This window comes from Protopterus annectens, chromosome 1.part0 (assembly GCF_019279795.1).
Source record: "Protopterus annectens isolate FY-2018-M chromosome 1.part0, PAN1.0, whole genome shotgun sequence".
Classification (NCBI taxonomy): Eukaryota; Metazoa; Chordata; order Ceratodontiformes; family Protopteridae; genus Protopterus; species Protopterus annectens.
The window spans coordinates 992,793,547-992,813,673 of record NC_056725.1 but is presented as its reverse complement, the minus strand read 5'-3'; positions in this window follow the sequence as shown (position 1 = coordinate 992,813,673).

Here is a 20,127-nt window from a genome sequence, read left to right as displayed (position 1 = left end):
AGTGGTGGCTGCAGAAAAAAACAGAACACAACAGATTACCATTAAGCATACCAATCCTGACTATATCCAGCTTTTAACTCTGAAAAGTAGTCTCTGTAAGTGACACTTACACATCTGCGAGGTGCTCCCAGTCCTACATTTCTTGATCAAATGGGTATCCCTGTTCCTCACCCTGGCATCTCTGTAGTAGTTCCTACGTTATTCACCAGTGTGAAAGATACTGGTGCCACTGGCCAGAGCCCAGGCAAGACTATTTCATGCCTCTGTCTTGTTATCCAAGCCATGATAGTCCTTCTGCGGCAGCCTGGGTCCATGTTCATTGACTAAGAGTCCAACAAACACTTTGAAGTCCTGAGCACCCCATCTTTGAGCACGAAATTTCAAAGAATCTCCAGGAATGCCACCCCTGCCTATCACAGATCAAGACCAACATAGAATAATGTTTCCTCACAAGTTGCAGGTATTGCACTTACTGGGAGTGTGCACTTTCTGGATTTGCAAATATATAAGTGTTGAGCATTTCTTACCATCTCACAAACAGATTGCATTGTGAGCTGTTGGGAAATGTGTTTGCACAATGGCCAATAGTATTAATTGAATGTATCCAGTGTATGTGTGTGGCTGTCTCGGTCCTGTCTGCTATATGCATGGCCCATTCATGTAGTTTATGCACTGCCACTCTATGCACAAATGAAATGCACATAGCCAAAGCTGTTTGTGCTAAGTTATGCACTGTGCAAACAATGACCCCCCCCCAAAAGAAATAAAAAAAAAAAAAACAGAAAAAAGTGTAAAAATTGGGGAATCAGTTGAAATGTGGAAAATTAATGTATAACATACACAGTAGAAACTGTTAAGTCTGGATCCCAACTCTCACTAGAATGCACTGTCACAAAACAGGATGGGGACTTGGCCATCTTTGCCACACAAAATCCTTTGCAGCAAATACATGACGTAATTCCTCAGACAACCAAGTTCAATTGAATGCGCACTGATAGCAAGGCATGACCTGATATTTGTAAATGTATTCTGTGTAATATGTTTGTATGTGGTACACTTACTGGTCACACAACCTGCTATGATTATTCCTTGCAAATATACAGCTGTGTCCTATCTTTCTGTATTTCTTGGTAATTCATCGGTTATCTGACCAGTAGTCAGAGACATACAGTGTATTAGCCAGTCTATATCATTTACCTTAAAATGTGTGAGGATATTCACCGGGGACAATATGATATGCAGTTGCCAACAAATTAATGGAAGGTTGAATGCCACAAACAAGCATAGACCACTGTTTTGGGGGTGGGGAGCAAAGGTGGTCTCTTTTCATGGAACATGCAAGGATATAATGTTCTTTCAGGAGCAGACCCAAGCTGAGCTACTGTTATGGCACAAGCAAGGCTATTTTCTCATGTTTCTATCCTTGTTTTGCATTCTGCCAGATTGATCTTGTGAGAGTGGTGAACCTAGAAACTGCTATGTGTCTCATTACTTTCAAAGTTCTCTGTTATGATTTCCCATTTCAAACATATGTTGCTAAACTGAAGGCATACATTGATCATCATTACTTTGAGGAGGTACCAATTTGTGAATGTTTGAGGCCTGAAGCCTACTACTTGCTAAAGGACACGTACAAGTCAAATAAGTATCTGTCATATGTCACATTAATTTCTGTACAAATCTTACACCTTGTAGTTGCTTACTGTATCAAGTGAAGAAATACAAGGACATGTCATCATATTATTATACAATACAGTGCATTTTCAGGATTTACATTGTAAATGCAGCAGTTGACCCAGTGTTAGTTCAGGGCTGACTGTGATGCGAGCAGAACACAGCCAATACATGGGGATATAAAGGCTGTGGCTCTGAGTTGAGACCAACAGAGGTTACAGGCTTCCTGTATTGTACCCCTGTCCACCCTGTAACACTCTAAAATGTCCATGTCATCTATGTTGTGATAAGTTAAATTTGGCCTGAAAACTCTTCTCTGTCTCAGCCTAGGCCTATTGGCAGTAGCAATAGCAGCATTGTCTGTAGCCTGTAGCACATACAAATGGAATTAAGCAGCAGCAGCCCTTATCATTGTGTCTGTGTAGACTTTCTGTGTCTGTACTCTACTACTTTTGAAATCCACAGGCAAAAATGGCATGGAGTCTAAATGGTTGCTTTATGACTTTGTGAATAGCTCCACCAGACTGGTTGATTAGCATGCAATTCAGCTTCTTATGCTGTAGTTAGAATGTATGAAACAAAGTACAGACAGATGCAGTCGATTAATAATTTACTCCATTACAAAAAAACAAATGTGTAGCTAGGTCAAACTAATGGTGAGGATACTTGCTACATGTTTAGCAAAGCAAACTATTTTCCAAGCTATCTTTAAAGAGGAGTATTGAACTCCAGCAGGTATGCTGCCATTTTTTAACTACATAATGCATATGCTGGACTACATTAATGAATAATGTGAAATAAAGCTTTTTACACTTTTATTTGTATGCATTAGTTAGAAGTGTACTGATGGCATGGCCATGTTTGTCAAGCCATTTCAGAGGTACAAATGATTGACAATACATGAAAATACTAAGCTGTGTGATACACATGTACAGATGTTTCAGGGTCAGGTCCTTTAAATGCAAGTTTAGCATTTCCAATGTGTTTTATTAGAAAAATGGTTCATGTGCCTGTTCTTTAGTGGGTGGGGGAATCAAAGAGAATTTACTGTTATGTCACAAAGTAGAATGGACTGTTCTTTTGGGGGGAGGGATGGCATGGCTGAGTTACTGCTATGGCACATACAAGGATGTGTTACCCTTGCTACTCTCCTTGTTTTCAAACCTGCCTGTTGTTAGTATTTCACATGTGTTGTATGGGTTATGTTTTTCCAGTGGTACTACTGACTGCCTACCTTAACTGTTTTATCAAGTAACAGTTACTTTGTAGTTATGTGATAGTTATGTGTATATCATTCTGTTGTATTTTATAACCAGAAATGTCACTGAAGGACAGATGTCCAATCAGTGAGGCAGAAAACACCATCATAGTGGATGTGCTACATCAACACGGCACTTTCCTTCTTGGAAGGAGTTGCCCCAATATGCCAGAGAGGCTGAGGATATGGCAGAAAATTGTTGATAACATAAATGTAGTTATGTGATAGTTATGTGTATATCATTCTGTTGCATTTTAGGACCAGAAATGTCATTGAAGGACAGAAGTCCAATCAGTGAGGCAGAAAACACCATCATAGTGGATGTGCTACATCAACACGGCACTTTCCTTCTTGGAAGGAGTTGCCCCAATATGCCAGAGAGGCTGAGGATATGGCAGAAAATTGTTGATAACATAAATGCCGTGGGTGGCCACAGCTGTACTTATAAGCAGGTGTGCCACAGGGCAACTGACATGGTAACATCTGCACAGATGTATGCAGCTGCTGTTGCCTGAGACCAGAGGGTAACCAGGTTGGGCTTGCTGCAGAACCACATCTCACCCCAATAAGGAATTCCTGGTGAATCTTCTGACACAGGACAACTCACAGCAGAGTGGCCCACAATATGTCCTTGATGTGGGTGCAACTCCTTCTCAGTCACAGGAAGAGCTTCCAGGTAGGCTTTGTTATATGAGCAGTTCAATACTGTTGCATAGCAAAACAATTGAAATAAAAGTTACTTCTGGGTCACTTGTGTTTTTGTGGGAGGAGTGATTGAATATTAGTACAGTGATGAGCTCAGTTTGGAGTTGTCAGCCACATACTTGTTAAAGTAAAATGTCATGCTGATTGAAAAGAGTACATGTAATACCTACTGTCTTACTGTTAAATATGATGATGTTGGCCTGACCTTTTGATTAACTTCTTTCATGACCGTCAGGAATCCAGCACACTACACCTTCTGCAGGTGGTATGCCAGATCAATTTCTAGTAGTCTAATGTGTTATTTTTAGGCCTGTTGTGTATATTGCTGTACTGTCTGTAAGAGTAGTAGCACTGTTAGTTGTTTAACATATATTGTACCATAGTAGTACAGATATTAATGTATGACTGTGTTTCTTCCCTTTTATCACAGTTGATCATGGCAGTGGGATTGTGGGCCCTGTGCCACCTGATGTAAGTATCTCACCAGACACTGATGATGATGAGTTAACTGAGGCACAGAGCTGGGGGGTGCACAGGTTGAATCTGACACAGAGGTTGACATCCAGCCACTCCCATCTTCTACCCCAGGCACAGCCAGTAGGCCTACTCCTACCCAGTCCACTTAGCCCGCAGATATAGGACAGATGGAGGGCAATGACATTGAGCAGGGAAGTGTGGCTACTGCAGCTTCAGTGCCTGCTGGTTCTGTCCGTAGCCAAAGTTTTGGCAAGGTGCCATTCAGGAGGGTTGATAGGGGTGCTCAGAAGGAGCCTGCTGTCCTTGCTCCACCTGCTGCAGGTGTCTCTTCCCGTGTCACTCAACATATGTTTAGTGCCATCATGGAGGCACAGGCACATTTGGAAAGGCGTGCCTGACAAATACTCAGGGCTGTGGATGTGACACAGTCTGACATGCATGACTATCTCCTCCATGTCGGTGATTCCCTGGATCAGATGAATGATTCGTCAGAATGAGGGGTATCTGTGATGGACTGAGGACTGTCTGCCATGAAATGAGTAGTGTCTATGAGGAAATGTCTGCTAGGAGGGAACGGCGTCTTCATAGGTATATGTCAGCCACAACATCTGCTGAGAGCCAACATGGCCATTCCTGATCAGGCTCCCATAATGGTAGTACTTCCACTGGTCAATTGGGGACTGTGCTGCCCACACCCAAACATGGCAGGCCATGGGGTGGTGGTCCTGGGCATTCCTGTGAAGGGAGCACATCCAGCAGACATCAGTCATGCTCAGGTGGTGGCACTCCATCAGACCTTGGGTATGGAGGTTCCAGTGCAACTCCTAGCAGAGCCAGTTCCCATGGTCAGGGGTGACAATGATGAACTGTCACCTCTACCATGCATAGCTCACACCTGTCCAGCATACAAAGACATAGACGTAGCACTGAGCTTGACTGTCTTCATGCAGTCTCTGACACACTACTTTCACATGGCAGACCCCTATAGACACACACACACACACACACACACACACACACACACACACACACACACACACACACACACACAGCCTGCCTCTTCACTTTCTACCTCACACACACTCACTAACCTTTTGTGTCAGCCTAGGCCTCCTGCCCCCCTCCCCACAGCACCCTGTGCCCATGTGCAAGGGATGATAATTGTGTCATATCCTTGTTTTCTCTCTTATGGATTCAGGAACACAAAAGATTTGTGTCTGATGCACAGGGTAGCTACATTAGTGCCTAGTATATCTGCATTTGTGTTGTTGAACTAATAATTGTACCTGTCAGTTATATTTGCCTTGCCAAATGCTACAGTGGATAGCATCATCATGGCAGTTCTTTCTAGTATATTCTCTTGCAAGGGTTGTGACATCAGGAACTGTAATGGGTGTCATTACTTTAATGTTTTCCAGTTCACATGTTTAGTGCACATCATAAGATACACCATCACATGCAGATCTCAGCATTATATGACAGCACTGTAGTCAAACTCATCAGAACAGTAATACAGTATAATGTTCTCTTTTGCAGGAGTCTCACCAGACACATGCAGCAGCTGGCAGACCACAGGGCTTTCTCATCAAGATAACACAGGGCCTACTAACCATGACATGATGTATGTGGGTAGATTAACAGACATGTCACTGTCATCTGTCTGGTCTTGCATTACATTGTAACTGTGATTCTAAGCCAATTATTTTTAGTTTAAACACTTGGGTTTCAGGCTAGTTGTCTTACATTACAAAGGACTGTAGTCTACACTCTGGTGGAAGTAGAGGGTAGCCTCTGCCCTTCTGAGCTGGGAATTGCTGGTTGAATGCTTATTGTGGCTGTTGGTGTAAGTCTCTTTGCTATGGTTTAAGCACTTGGCCTCCAAATCAGTTATTTTACATTAGGAATGACTGTGGTGTAGACTGTTGTAACAGGGGAGGATAGCCTGCATCCTGCTAAGCTGGGAATTGCTGGTTGAAGGCTTATTGTGTATGTTATTCTGAAAGTATCTTAGTTCTGGTTTAAGCACTTGTGTTCCAGACAACTTATTTCACATTAGAAAGGGTTGTTGTCTATACTCTTGGAGTATTCTACTGGAATACTGCTTTATTTAAAATGTTTGTTCTTCTGTTGTGATTGCAAATTTCTGCACATTGGATTTCTAGGACTTCTGCATTTTTATAGCATAAGCTTGATTCAGGCTTGGTGAATCTAGACTGTTTGATATCACTGGAGCACTAAAACCAGATCTCTTACATTAAGAAGGCCTCTCTGCACCCTTGTGAAGAACTGTGCAGCCAAGAATCCACCTGACTTGGGGATTGCTGGACTAAGGCTCCCTGTAGGCCTTTCCCTTGTTTTACTTGTTTAAAATAATTTAACTTCACTTGTATTCCAGCATTGTGTTTTGGGGTGTTTGCACTCAGTTTACTGTAGCTGCTCAGAGCTTGCACTGCTGCTGTGTAAGCAACTCAGGTGTGTATTGTGAAACATTGACACATTGTTGTAACCTAGCCCTCCACAGAATAGACATATTTTGTTAATCTTACACCAAAGCCTGGTCCATCAAGCCCATTCCCTACGCTCACAACTTACTACAGTTTATACATTCCATAATGGATGGACAGTTTCACACCATGTCTCCAGGCAGCCTGATGGACCTGGACATCCTGAGGCAAGAGAGCAAATGCCTCATGTATACTGACAACCAGTTACTGCTAAAACAAACTAATACAACATGTGTGAGTTGTATCCATACTATGAATTTGCAATCAATTCTGTCACATAACAACAAACCAGATATCAAACATGTTGTTGGCACACACAATTCACCTGTTGCACATAAGCTTACAACACATAAACACACATACACATAGGTGCTAGCTAGAAACCTAACTTAAGATCGGAGATCTCCCAGGCATAAACCTACTGTACACAGTCAGACCAAACAGAATCCACTACACATAATAATGCACATACGAGTGTCTCAGCCAATAAGCCCCTCAGGTAAAGCACTTAAAAACTAAATGTCTTGCTCATAAGTGACTCCATGGTGAGACAAACAGATGTCTCCCTCACCTGGCTGGCCAAGGGGGTCACAATCAGCTGCCTGACAGTTACCAGGATCCATGAAATCATGCACACAAGTTTCCCAATAACGAGTACCATTATGACTCTGTCACAGTCCATGCTGCAGGGAATGACTGGTGATGTACCTCACTGTACTATATGAAGATGCCTGCCTCCCCCATAGTGGCCTTTTAAGGCAATGCCAGAACTACAGTCCCAGTGTAAACGTATCCACCACAGGCAAACTGAAGGTTATGCTGCTTAATGCAGGGAGTGTAAATCAAACTGCACTCACTGGAAGATCTCCTTACCTTGGCAGATGCCCATGTTTATGCAGTCACACAGACATCATTCAAGGCATGCAGGGGGTATAATTCCTTCTACACATTTACACATGAAAATGAGCATGAACGAACCAAAGTTGGAGGTGGATACATCTTTATTAAAGACAAATACACCACAAGACTGGTCAATGAGCACAACTCTGTAGTGGTGCTACAACTCCAAATAACTGTATGTAAAACCCCTTCCATATCATTGATAGCTTTAGGTCCCCCACCCTGAACCACAAGGACCACTCTGCCTACTTGGACCTAATTGAGTTATTCACTAGACAGCCAAACACCTTGGTCATGTGTGATTTCAACTATCCTTCCATTGATATGGAGTCATATATGTCCACAAACACACTCACCCTAGGGTTCCTGGAGTTTAATACACATGCTGTGTAACAGATAGTCTGCACCCCCACAAGGGGCTTAAAGGCCCTAGACTTAGTAATAGTGGTTCTCAGCACTAACCCCTGTGTGTTGGCCCCCTGCTCAGGTCAGATCACAATTCAGTCTTGTTCACATTCAACATTCACAATCATACCGTGCACCCCCTGAAGAGTAGAAAGGATGAAACATTTATCCAAAACAAACAATAGGCTCCTAACTGATGCCACAAAGAGTTGCAACCCCCCCCCTGCTGCCACAGTCAACAATGACTACTATACAGAGGTATACACGAATGGCATGTATAAACACCTATACAAATGTATAGAGTCAGCTGAACATGAACGGATCAAAATAAGTTCCTCATCAAAAACAAGCCACCTTACTGGGCAGCAAGCATGCATAAGCTATAAAACATGTGGAAGAAAGTAATGTCTATGGACAAGAGGGAACTGACTCAGCAGAGGAAGGACACCATCCACAGCTTGAATGGGGAAATTAGCTATCTTGAAAAGTCCTCTAAAGCCATGTACAAACCTAAACTAGCATCCCTAGCTAAAGATAATCAAGAAACATTCTTTAGCTACATCAGACATCTAAAAGTGAAGACCAAGCTTTGTGACCAACTAGTAGTGGATATTACCACTCGTACTGACTCTGAGGATATTGACAACCTGCTACCAGACTGTTTTGGGTAAATGTCACTCCCAGCCCCCGTCCATACCAGACATACCCAAAACATACCTGTCACTAGTCTTCTAACTAGTAAGGTCCTATGAACCTAAATTAATGTCTGCCTGGGTTCCAGGCCAGTGCCTGATTATGACCTGCTGAGATGGTTGGATATGCAATAATCTGATATAGCTGATTACATCAGCATTGTCTGCTGACCATGTGGTGATCATAGTGCCCCACATGCTGGTATAAAAGGATATCTGTAATGTCAAGTAACATATGTCTCACACACACACCACACACACACACACACACACACACACACACACACACACACACACACACACACACACACACACACACACACACACACGTGACTGCAGTGAGAACAGAACCTCAACCTATCTAAGTAAACAGACTACAGAACACAATACTATATACAAGCACCATGGCACATGTCTGTTGTTTACATTTCTGCAGGTCAGCTTATAGTGGATGACATCAGCAGGCCATGTGGGAGGAAGAGTTTGGGAGAGCTGCATGAAATGGATGTTTAGGCTTCTGTAAGTATGAAAAGACTAGCAAGCCATACCACTGGAGAAGCAAGTGTAGGATAGCACATCTACTCTGCTGAGTAGACGCACACACACACACACACACACACACACACACGCACACACACGCACACACACGCACGCACATGCACGCACACACGCACACACACACACACACACACACACACACACACACACACACACACACACACACACACACACACTCCCATCTGACTGCAGTGAGAGTATATAGACTATAGAACTCAGTACTTAATTCAAGGGCCATGGCACAAGTCTGACTTTTACATGGCTGCAGGTGAACTTATGGTAGATGACATCAGCAGGCCATCAGCTGCATCCTGCATATGCATAAATTACAGTATAATACTCTGTTTCATGGAGGTTTAAACGTTTTAGCAGCCTGCCTTACTTACAAGTATATTCTTCATTTGGGGGTGGGGGAGCGAAGCTGCAATTATGTCCTGGCACTTAAAAAGGAATTATTATGATTGTTGCACTAATTTTCAAGCATGTACCCTGTGGAATTAGGGAAGAATATGTATGATGTTACATGTTAAGGGCATTTCTGTACAAATGTGAGAGCTTTTACTTGCTCTTATTTCTTTGAGACTCCTTTCCGTGGCTGTATTCGGAAAGTTTTGGAATATATGTCCAACACAGACATGGAGTTTACACGGTTGCTTTAGTGGTTGTTGAATCACTCCACCATACTGATTTGCTTCATTAGCATGAAATCCGGCTACTATTGCTGTAATTTGCATGCCATTAATGTTTCTGTTTGTGTGCATGCCGCTATGCTGAGTTTACTGATTCTAAAGGTTTTTACATCTGTGTGCATATCACACTGTGATGCACACATGGTAAAAATTATTGCATAAGCTTTATTGAATCCCCCTGCATGTTAACACATCTGTCATCTGTTCTCCCTATCTGCACATTTTGCCAAAGCCAAAAATGTTCTAATTCCCAAGCATAAATATGCTTTGCTGTTGATTATACTTACAGAACACTCAAAAAACTGAAATAACCAAAATTAAAATAAAACATTCAGATTTGCTTTACTAGCTGAACCAGTTGCCATCACTGCTTGTTATCAGAAAAAGTACACACACTTGCCATTACTTATAGGGCCAAATTTCTGCTAAGTACTCTTCTGTATAAATTTCTTATACTAGCTACTATCCATTCCTTAAAAGAACACAAAATAAGGGAGCAACATGACACTTTTAGTGTAAAGAAACTACCCTTACACTCATAAAAGCAAGATTTAAGCGTATCATTGGAGACAAAGCTTTCTCCAGAATGGTGCCTGTCAGAAGGAACCAGTTACCCAATTAAATAAAAACTTGTGAAACTTTGGAAATTTTGAAAATAAATCTTAAACAACATCTACAAAAATTAACATAAATGTGGCTGACGTCTAGATACCTGCAAACTATAAAAACTAAGTCATACAATCAGTGCACATTCACTGAAAACAGTGTCCTTCCTTTATTTAAATGTTGTGTGTTATGATTTTCACCAATGCATGTGAGTACAATATCAGTGAATTTTTTCCTGGTATGTTTTTTTTTACCAATTTATACTTAATAATTACTTTAAAAATCTTCTGTTTGCATGTACTAGTATGCATTTTACTGGAGTCTTGGCTAAAAGGGTCAATAGACTACTTACCCAGTTACCCAATTGTCAATAAAATAAATAAATAAAAAACATATAAGACAAAGTAGTATTGTATCACCTCAAAAAGTTTTACAATGCATTCCAACATAAAGATCAGCTCCAATAAATATTACATAATACATGCTGACCACAGAATCATAGAAAATTATCCTGTATCATGGTGTTTGAGTAAGGTGTATTACATCCTCTAGAAGTACTGTCAAAGAACTTGAGGAATGGTCCTCTTCTTTCCATTTTAAATTACCTCGTATTCTAGCCCACATCATTAGCGTGCTCTTTTCTATCTTTTACAACAAACCCTTGATGTAGCTTGAAAATGTTTCTTAATGCCAAAGTACAGATTATATCCATTAAATCTTTGAGCCAATAATCCCATAAATGTAAAAAGAACTGCAATACATGTGATTTAAAATGTTGTCACTGGTGGCAGGAAACTCTTTCTTTCTTTATTAATTGACATTTGATTACCAGGAAAATCTGACTGGTTAGGAATCAATTTTCAGTGGAGGTCTGGACAGAAAAGCTGCAAAGTATTAAAAATATTTTAATTAAAATAAGTTTACAGTCTTTAAAAGTAATACAAAAACCTGCAGTTTAATTAATTATGCCAAATTAGACAGCATGAAAACATTGGTTAAGAATAGATGCAAGTTACATATCAATGTTTTAATTGTTAAACAAATTTTAGCAAGTTAATAGAGAAGTTAAAATAAATTAACACAACACAAACAGGGATTGCAATATGACGTAAGAGAAAAACAGGATTATGGTATAGTTATACAGAGAAAGCCAGGGGAAAGAAATTGATGGAAGTAAGGAAATAAGTGGAGAACGGAGAGTAAGGAGATGTACGTATGAATAGCTATTTGCCCAGATTTAGGGATATAGTTTATCCTGCTTGTTGAGCAAGAACAGATCCAACTCTTGGCTAGGAAGTCTTTCAGAATTGTTTTGAAGAATAGAAGGGAGGGTATTGACCTGATGGATTGCAATAAGGAGTTCTGGCTTTTAGCAACATGGAACCAGTACAAACAATGCCCTGCAGGTTTGATAGATTTGTGGGCAAACAGGAGTTTTTGGTCACTGGATTGTAATGACTGACTAGGGACATAGCTGTGTAGAATGGCATTTAGTTCTGGACAAGCAGATGGACTCTGTATAATTTTATAGGTGGTAAGAAGCTGAGTATATGTTAGTTGATGGGTTAGTTCTGACCAGTTTAGACTTTTTAGTGCTATACAGTGGTGGGTTCTGAATGGGGAATTTGCTGCAATTTAACAAGTTTGCTATAGCATTGTTCAAGTTTTGATTTTTGTCATGTCTGAAGTTCAGTAAGGATGGGTGCAGCATAAAGAAATGTGAGGAGGAGATAAACAATGGCAAATGTAGTGGGTACATGTATGAAGGTGAAATTGGGTGTGGTGATACATGGCTGCTGGGCAAGCTTAGGATTAAATGCTGAGGAATCATTAGTTAGAGATGCTATATTATCTATATTACACTTTAAAGTGATGAGTTATTGGGAAAGGGGTTAGGGTTGAATTTATGACTGGGATGCAAAGTTTCTTTATTGGCTGTCCATAAGTTTTTAGGGTTGCGTTTACTATTATTCTGAAAGTTATTATAGTATAGTTTTTTTTGTCTTCATTAATTTACTTTTTAGTACAATTTCAAAGCATTTTGAAGTTTTCAAGATATTGTGGTGTTTTATATTTTTGCCATTCTTTCCATGCTTTTTCTCTGTCTTGCATTAACTTTCTACTCTCTTTGGATAGCCAGATTGTATTATTTGGTTTAAATCTCTTTCTTCTAGGATGTACACACCTATTTAGGATTTCCAGGGAAGTTGTACTGAATTCATTTACAGCATCATTTAAGGGGATGATTTTTAGGATGTATAAGTTAATAGATAATAGGTTAGTAATGGACATTTCTGGTTTAAACTTGAAAATGTTAAGTGCTGTTTTAGAGATATGTTGTTTAAGTGGTCATGTGAGATGTCTGGCTGTTTAGATTGAGAGGTGATCACTGAGACAGTCAGATATTGTACCTGAGGTGGTATACTTATACTAGTATCCAGTCTAATAAGGAATTTGATATATTGCTATAATTTGTGGGGCTATTAATTAGTTGTTTGAAACCAAATAAGTCCACATTAGATGTAGGGGAGTTAGAGTCTGTGTCCAGCTAACTGACATACGCATCACCTAGTAGTACTATTTCTTGTGGAACTGTTATGAATATCCAGTCTAGGATATCTTCTAGTATAGCTGTATTTTCTCTAGGGTGGATGTAAAGTACAGTAATAAATATTTGTTTAAAACTGTTTAATTTCAGGGAAGTTATAAACTCTGTTGAATTTAAATTTTGTTATTGGTTTGTTATAAGGGAAATGTGGTAGTTTGTTGGGAAATTTGAAAACAGTACCACCACCTTTCATCGTTATACAGTTATTATGGATGATATTAAAATAAACTATGCCAAAGACGTCCAAACCAAAACTAATTTAATAACACTAAAAAATATACACAATGTCAACAAACAAACATAAAATGTGCAGTTAAGCACTTTTGTCTGAATAAGACATCATCAGAACAGCATTCGCTGGGAGGAAATTACTTTAAATACCCTGAAAAACAGCTGATAAAACACATCCACCAAATTGACCAATCATCATTCCCAAAGCCTTAAAAAACACAAAATAAAGATGAATCAAGCAGTAAAAAAGTTAAAGGTTCAAAAGTACACAATTATGATCAATGTGCCTACATAAAAAGTTTTTAAAGATTCCTAAAACACTTTTAAACCATATCTGCCCTTCTTCTCAATTCACTTACAATGGAAATATTGTCATTTAAACCAGGATAATTTGCCGCATCAAAATGAATCTGCCAATACATTTCCTGCCAAAATAAATAATTCATCCAGTCCCCAGGGAACACTTTAAGTTTAATCTGCTATAAAACCAAAAATTTGAATTGTCTGAACCCAGTACATTTAATTGAATGTCTTCCCAAGGCACTTTTGTTGTCATTGCACAGTAAGGAAACCTCCTTAAAAAACTTCTCCAAAGCCAACTTCATGCTACTGAAGTCAGAAGTGACAAACTTCACAACACCCATGCAGACAGGATCTGGAAGTTCGACTGCAAAATCCTACACTAAGGCACTGTACGAGCACATCCACTCGTGCATGAATCGCGCCATCCCAAATAGAACTAAGATGCTCTTCTCCAAAAAAAGGAAGCCAATCTGGTGGTCCCCTGCTATAAACAAACTATACAACAGAAGGAAAAAACTGTTGCAGAAATGAGGAAAATCCCAGGATGCAAAAAACTCCCTCACCAGTCTCAGTAAGAAGCTGAGATCCCTCATAAAATCCTCAAAAGCTAGTTACAAAAATAAAATTGACAAAGATTCCAAAGACAACCACAAGGCATTCTATAGTTATGTCAAGAATCTAAATGGCAATGCTCAGATCTGCTCTGAGCTACAACAGAATGGCATTACATATACTGATCCCAAGGATATTGCCAATATCCTGGCAGATCGATTTAGTGCCAACATCACCCTCCTCTCACCCCCTAAAGGGCCCATCTCAATACCAAAAGAATGCCAAATTCTGATATTCACGGCCACACAGGTAGAAACTGTACTCTCTGAAGCTAAGAATACAGCATCCATAGGACCAGATGTCATCCCAGGCTGTGTACTACATGAACTACAAAATGAACTGGCACCTCACCTAAGTGTCATGTTTAATCATAGCCTCACCTCAGGCTTCGTGCCCACTGAGTGGCGCACAGCTACAGTTATCCCATTCCACAAGGGAGGATCTGCCTTGGATCCTGGGAACTACCATCCCATCAGTCTGACAAGCCTGATCTGCAAGGGCATGGAACGCATTATCATGGAACTTATAAACAAAGACATTGGCAACCTTCAAACACTGGACCCCACCCAGTTTGGGTTTGTGAAGGGCCGATTTTGTCTCCTGAATCTGATTGACTTCTTCAAATCAGTCTCCAGAGCTGTGGACAAGGGTAAGGTGGTCCACACAGCCTATCTGGACCTCGCCAAGGCCTTCGACACCATCCCCCACTCTGGAATCATAGATAAACTTACTAAGCTGGGCATAAATCCCTATGTCACTTGATGGGTTGCCAACTGGTTTACTGACAGAACCCAGACTGTAAAAGTAACCGACTCCAAATCCAGCTCCAGACAAGTGACAAGTGGAGTACCTCAGGGTTCAGTCCTGGGACCACTCTTATTTGGCATCTACTTCTCTGAAGTACAGGCCAACACTAAAGGACTCAGGCTAACAAAGTTTGCAGATGACTGCAAACTGGGAGCCATTACTGAATTCCCATATGATGTGGATATTCTATAAAAGGGCCTTACAGAAACAGATGCCTGGTGCCAGAGCCATGGGCTCAAGCTTAATGCCAAGAAATGTATAGTTATCCCCTTTGAAAAAAAACATGTACCAATGAATTACCACATAGGTGGCAGGACACTAAACATCGAAAGTGTGATGAGAGACTTAAGGACACAGGTGGACAGTGGTTTCACTTTCGATAACCACATGGCCACAACAGTCAGGAAATCCTTCTATGTGGCACACCTCATCACTAAGGGCTTTTCATCCAGAAAAAAGGAGGTCATTGTCCCACTGTACTCATCCCTCATTAGACCCCATTATAGAGTATAATGTCCCATTTGATATGTAACTCACAAGACATCTGCAGCAGCTGGAAAGGCCACAGAAATACCTCACTAAAAGAATCACAGGCCTAAAGCAGATGCCATATGCTGACCGTCTAAAAAAACTCCAGCTATGCTCTGTGGCATATTGTCTTCTCAGAGGAGATCTCTGCTTAACATACAAGACCATGTCAAACCCTGAGCTGTTGGACATGCTCCACTTAAAGAAATCCCAATCCCTCAGAGCCACATGCTCCAGGGATCTAAACCTTGTCATCACAATAAGCAAAACATGCCGGAGGGATAGGTTCCTGACCCAGAGTTTCCCCATACTTTGGAATAGACTGCCCATACATGTCAAGCAGAGCGCCTCATTGGCCCTCTTCAAAAGGAACCTTGATGATTGGATGGGAGATAGGACATTCACCCCGGGGATCATGTCAGTCGCCCTGCTTGACAGGGGTCCAGAGAAGTAAATATTGTGGGAAGAAATATCCAGGGAATTGTTATGGCTAGGCTTGCATAGGCCCTAGGGCCGATAGCCTAGTACCAACCTATGAACCTATACTATATAAATGTTAATAAATTCTCTTATTCAGACAATTAACAGTTTTGCCTCTATAAAAAGCTAAACAGGTGTCACATAGTGCAAGATACACCACTCTCCAAGAACTGCAACAAATCCCCCCCACCCCATTCCTAACATCCTTCAATTTAGTTTGCCAATGACTTTCTGGACTGGTGCAAATATATGAACACTGGTTGCGCCATCCGCATGTTCTAGTTACTGGTAGTCTATCCATCTCATAAAGTGGCTTTTCTAAAAGTGACCTAATATTTCTTTTATTCTCAAATGAAAACTTAGGGCAGGGGGGAATTCCTTTTGATGTTATCATCACACCTTACCAAATGTCAGTTCCTACCGATAATGGTCTGAATGTCACAGGCATCCAGGGAATAATGCGAATCATGTTATCCTCATTGGAAAATGTAGAAGGATATTGTCCTGGCTCTTCCCCTGTCATATGTCTAAGCCCAGAGATCAAAACTGGAGAATATCGATCACCTCTATGGGCCCAAATGTCACTTTGCAACTGTTCCAGTAACCCTACTGGATAACCTCTATTCAAGAACATTGCCTTCAAAATCTCAAATTGATCTAAACACACATTGTCATTTGTTGTCAGCCTTGGAACCCTGATTAACTGGCTTTTTACCACCCCTTTCTTCTGATGGAAGGGGTAGCTACTATTAAATGAAAAGAAGGCATTGTAAAAAGATTTTCCATACACTTTATTTCTATGCCTCATCTTAGAATAGGTAAGGGTTGGTGCTTTATAAATCTCAATGTCTAAAAAGTTTTTTTTTTATTATCAATAACTGATGTAAATTTCAAAAATGTAGTAGTTGATTGTAATACTTCTAAAATTTCACCAAATATTTCTTTAGTGCCTCCAGATAATCAATAAATTGTTGAGGTACCAAAAAATAACCTTTACAATTTGTAAAGCAGGGCGTCTTACATACACAATCCAATTCCCACCAAAGCAGCAAAGTTTTAGCAAACAATGTGGCACATGCTGCCCCCATGGTGGCACCCAATATTTGTCTAAAAAATCACCATTAAAATTCAAAACATTGTTGTATAATGCCATGTCCATACAATCTATAACCATACTTGTCTCTGTGGCATCAAAGCCACCAAATTTCTGCAAGCTTTTCCAAACCAATCAAGTCCAATATCTTGTGGGATTGCAGTAAAGAGACTTTGAAGGTCACATTTTACAAAAATTACTGAATGATCAAAATAGATGTCTCTAAGTTTATTAAGCAAATTCCATGAATCCTTGACAATATGTGTGAAAGAAACAAAAATGTTTTTCAACTTAAAATCCACACATTTGGCAAGTGGTTCAGTGGCTGAGCCTCTAGCACCAACTATTGGGAGTAATAGTGGATCAAACTGACAAGAGTGTATTTTCGGGATCTTAAAAATTTTGGGAATCACTAGATGATCAACTCTCAAAAAATTATATCAATCTTGAGATATATAGTCAAATAAAAAAAAATAATCTAGAGCTACTTTTATAGCCTGATAAGTAATGTTAATTTCATTAACTGACACTTCAGTATATACCTTTTCATCATTCAATAAGCTTAATAAATATCCAGTATAATCACAGATGTCCATCATGACCAAGCCCTTACATTTATCTAGCCGCATACATCTTACACTTCTGTCTGTAATAACGTTATTTAAAATAAAATTCTCTTCATGGGATATATTGAAATATTTTCTGTGCCTTTTATTATTCAATAATTCATAAATGTCCCTTTCACAGGCTTTCTCAAATGCATTAAGCACTGGATGCAAGGGGGGGGGGGTTGGCCACAGAGCTTGCGTGTTTGGAGAGTGTGTAACTGTGCATCTAAGGTGAATGACATCAGCAGTTCCTGTAAAGTAGGTCAATGGGAGGATTCACAGGTAGCCACATGCTTTAAAATGTATTGGCACTGCACACAGCTGCAAGGGAATATACTTACACACACTGAGCTGCTGTTACTGGGATTAAAACCACCATCTATGTATCTATATGCACTATAATGCTACATAGTTATCGCAAGTGCTATGGAGTTTATGCATTTGGGCAACGTCTGCCACTGCTGTTGGGGTGGATGACATCAGTAGCTGCTGACAAGGAGGCCACTGTTGTGGAGGACAGCAGTTACAGCCCCATAAAGTGAGCGGCCATTGCACAGGCATTGCTGTATGTGGAATATATACACAGACAAACACAAGGTGGCTGATGTGAGATTAGAACCCCTATTTACCAACTATACACTAGAGCTCACCGTACTATTTCCACTCACCACTGGTTACAACTGATGTATGAGTGGCTGCAGCACTACATCACACTATGCCTTTCTGGGTCTCTCTGTCTCCCTCTTACCTATGTATATGTGTCTATTTTAAACTCAGCAGATCCAGATTTATCTCATATGTGCCATATACAGATAGATAAGGGTAATCATGTCTGAAGGAGATAGGGAGAGACAGTTAAGGTATACATAGCTATCTGTATGCACAAAGATATATGGACATCACAGTTCTATAGTCAGATGTGGGTTCAGACATGGGTTGAAATTACCTAAGTATAGGAGCATTCCCAATATGACCATCATTAATTACAGTGGGAAGACAGGCCAGCCCTACCTGAACTCAAGTCCAGGATTTTGTGTGCTACAGCCAATTGTCTGCTGACCTGATGAAACAGTCCAGCACCTCCCTGATATAATGCCTGAGGGATTTCCTGGCTGTGTGCTGTCCATAATATGTGACCCATATCTAGGCTGTGTGCAAAGTATATTGGACTGAACAGAGTTTTGCATAATATGTATGGTACATTTTACATAGCACTGCAATTTCTTGGTATGTCAGTGGCAGATCATTATAGATTGATGTGAGGAATAACTGACAGACATTTGGGTTACCACCTCCATACACTGCAGTGGACCCGTGCTACTACACAAACTGTACTATTCTGCACTTTCTACATTTGTCTGGCCAGTAGTTCCTCCTTTCCCCTAAATGGGGACCTTTGTCCTACCCTGTTCCAGCTCCTGGCTTTGTCAACAGCTGCTGCTCTATGCAGTTGTAGGAATGCTGTGACTGGGGTAAGAGATGTAACACCACACACATGATTACAGACTTCACACCTCTGACTGCACCTGTTTTGCAGGTTGTCCAGCATTATGCCCCATACATCTGCTCTGGTCCTCAGACAGTTTGTGTTGCACTGTTATTATAAGGCTACATGTTGTCCATACCTCTCAAACTCTTACAGCCATTAATCTGGACAGGGCCATATATAACAGTGGGACATATGCCGAAACATGGGGACAAGATTTTAATATTGCTCTTACAAACCTAGACAGTTGGTAGAATGGTTTTGTATTAGCATGGATTTTCCAATGGGTATGAAGTCTGCATCTCAACTGTCTGTCATTAGTTTCTCACAGCAACCTTTATTGAGTTGCCAATAGATTGCCAGAAAACTGGAATGTTATGACACACAGAACAGATGTATGAGCCATAAATGTGGACATTCTGCTAAACTCTGTACATTTGTGAGGTATGGATGGTGCCCACTTACATATTGTATGCATTGACACAGCTACGTGACAGCCTTTATATCCTGGTGCTACAATGACTTGTTTCAACATGCTGTTCTACTAGCCAATGTCTAGGTTACTAAGGGCTGTGTACTGTCCATATATGTGCCCCCTGCCCCTCCATTGTCTCAGTCTTTGTCCAGCTTTCTTGCAGTAACAAATACTGACATATGGACAGTCTGCAGAACTCCTTTCACAGGTGTAGTTCACATGCAAAACAGTACATGCAGCCAGTCTCAAACCATGCACCCCATCAACCATGGTAATGTACTTACCCACTAATCCACAACAGCCACCAGACAGTGCAGTTTACTTCCTGACACTATCAACCACAGACAAACATAGCACTTTGACCCCTGCATATTGAATGAGTAGGCTACAAGATGATGTGGTAGTGCTTCAAGGGATCAAATAAAGGC